The sequence below is a fragment of the Mandrillus leucophaeus genome, unplaced genomic scaffold (assembly GCF_000951045.1).
Source record: "Mandrillus leucophaeus isolate KB7577 unplaced genomic scaffold, Mleu.le_1.0 Scaffold702, whole genome shotgun sequence".
In the NCBI taxonomy this organism is placed as follows: domain Eukaryota; kingdom Metazoa; phylum Chordata; class Mammalia; order Primates; family Cercopithecidae; genus Mandrillus; species Mandrillus leucophaeus.
In genome coordinates, this window is record NW_012107609.1 from 884,739 (window position 1) to 887,640 (window position 2,902).

A 2,902-nucleotide genomic window follows, 5' to 3' on the forward strand; every position below is an offset into this window, starting at 1 on the left:
TCCATAGAGTATTAAGTCCCCTACTATTACTGTGTTGTCATCTAATTTCTCATGTCTAGTAATAATTGTTTTATAAATTTGGGACATCACATGTTAGGTGCATATATATTTAGGATTGTGATATTTTCCTATTGAAGTAATCCTTTTATGATGATATAATGTCCCTCTTTGTCTGTCTTAGCTGTTGTTGCTTTAAAGTCAGTTTTGTCTGACATAGGAATAGTTACTTCTGCTTGCTTTTGGTTTCTATTTGCATGAAATATCTGATTCCACCCCTTTACCTCAAGTTTATGTGAGTCGTTATGTATTAGTTGAGTCTCTTGAAAACAGCAGATTCTTGGGGTACATTCTTCCCCATTCTGCTATTCTGTATCTTTTAAGTGGAGCATTTAGACCATATATATTCAATGTTAGTATTGAAATGTGAGGTAGTGTTTTATTCATCATGGTAGTTGTGGTTTTTTTCTTTGTTCTATTGTTTAATAGGCCCTGTGAGATTTATGCTTTAAGGAGGTTCTAATTTGGTGTATTTTAGTTTTAAGATTTAGAACTCCTTTTAGCATTTCTTGTAGTACTGGCTTGGTAGTGGGTAATTCTCTCAGCATTTGTTTGTCTGAGAATGACTTTATCTCTACTTCATTTAGGAAACAGTTTTGCTGAATATAAAATTATTGGCTGTTAATTATTTTGTTTTAAGAGGCTAGAGATAGGACCCAAATACCTTGTAGTCTATAGAGTTTCTGCTGAGAAATCTACTGCTAATATGAGAGGTTTTCCTTTATAGGTTACTAGATGTTTTGCCTCACAGCTCTTCCGTTTGTTTCGTATGTCTTGACTTCAGATAACCTGATGACTATGTGCCTGGGTGATGATCTTTTTGCAATGATTTCCCAGGTGTTCTTTGAGCTTCTTGTCTTTGGATGTCTAGAACTCTAGCAAGGCCAGGGAAGGTTTCGTTGATTATTCCATAAAATAAGTTTTCCAAACTTGTAGATTTCTCTTCTTCCTCAGGAACACTAATTATTTTTAGGTATGGCCATTTAACCTAATCCCAGCTTTCTTGGAGGCTTTGTTCTTTTCTTAAAATTCTTTTTATTTTTTCCCCTTATTCTGATTGGTCTACTTACAAAGCCCTGTTTGTGACCTCTGAAATTCTTTCTTCTAGTCGTTCAATTCTACTGTTGAAACTTTCCGATGCATTTTGTTTTTCTCTTAGTGTGTCATTCTTTTCCAGAAATTGTGTTTGTTTTTTCTTTGTGATCTCTATTTCTCTGGAGTATTTTTTTCATCTCTAACCTGTACTGATTTTTAAATTTCTTTAAGTTGATTTTCACCTTTCTCTGGTATCTCCTTGAAGAGCTTAATAATCAACCTTCTGAATTCTTTATCCAGCAATTTGGAGATTTTCTTCTTGGTTTGGATCTCTTTCTGGAGTGCTACTGTGGTGTTTTGAGGGAGGTCTAGAACCTTGTGTTTTCTCGTTACCAGAATTAATTTTCTGATTCCTTGTCATTAGTGTAGATTATTTCAGTGGGAAAATCTGGAACTCAAGGTTTGCTGATCAGATTCTTTTGCCACATGGATTGGTCCCTTGATTTGTGCACTGTCCCTTCCCCTAGAGATGCAGCTTCTGGAAATCAGACAGCAGTGATTGCTATTGTTCTTCTGGGTCTCTCCCCCGAGCAGGGCTACCAGGCTGGTGCTGGGGAATATCTGCACAGAGGCCTGTGATGTGATCCGTCCTCAGGTCTCCCAGCTGTGGATGCCAGCACCTGCCCCAGTGGAGGTGACAGGGGACTAAAGTGGACTCTGTGGGGGTCCTCAGCTGTCGACAGGTTTACTGTGGTGACTTTCTCAGAGGCTGGTTATTCTAGCAGTGAAGTTATCACATGGACAGACTCAGGACCTCTGGTTATCCAGGATGCTGCAGGAGGTGGAATTAGTTCTCGTTTTCTCTTTCCAAGGAGCAGGGTTGTTCTGTCATGAGTTGCTGTCATGTCCCGAGCTGGTTGGCCTCCAGCCAGGAGATGGCACCTTCGAGAGAGCAGCAAAACTGTCACCTGTCCTGTGGAATCGCAGCAGCCTGTGGCTTCTTTTAAGGCTCTGTGATTTGTTGTTATTTTTCTGGTAAGGCCCTGTGGTGGTTCCTGGGGCAAAAGTCCGCAGTGTGAGTCTCCACATGCTGGTCTCTCTGTCCTGGTGGGAGCTGCACGTCAGCGCTGTCTCCCATCTGCCATCGGCCCTGCACACTTTCACTTGCTTCCCAAAACAGTTGTGTTGTGTGGTGGAGATCAGAAGGGTAGTCACACCCCTTCAGCAGCAAACATGCAGTCCTGAATATTGAAACTTATTGGTTACCATCCTAAATGCCTTGGCTGAGCCGCCATCTCCTTGTTTCAGTGCTGGGCGCCACAGGCTTGGAGCTTCTTAGGCTCTGGGAGGAGGCACAGTGGAAATTGAGGTCACCGTGAGGTCGCTCCAGTGTCGCCTTGCACTGTGGCCGCCTGGCCACCTTGCTGTCTCTGGCATCATGGAGAGTGCGGGCAGGGGACTCCGGCCCTCTTCCTTCTCCTCCTGCCCCAGCGAGAGCAGCAGAGAGCAGAGGGGCTGGAGAGGGTGAATATATTATTCGTATTTCTGTTTACTTCTTTTACGTTTTGATTTTTCAGGCCAGTTGGAATTTATTGTATTCAAGGAGATAAGAGATAAGGTTATTTTATCCCAAGGAGGTAACCGAGGTGACAGTGTGCTAGCAGCCCTCACTCTCAGCGCCTCCTCGGCCTCGGTGTCCACTCTGGTGGTGCTTGAGGAGCCCTTCAGCCCGCCGCTGCACCGTGGGAGCCCCTCTTTGGGCTGGCTGAGGCCGGAACCTCCTCCCTCTGCTTGCGGGGAGGTGTGGAGG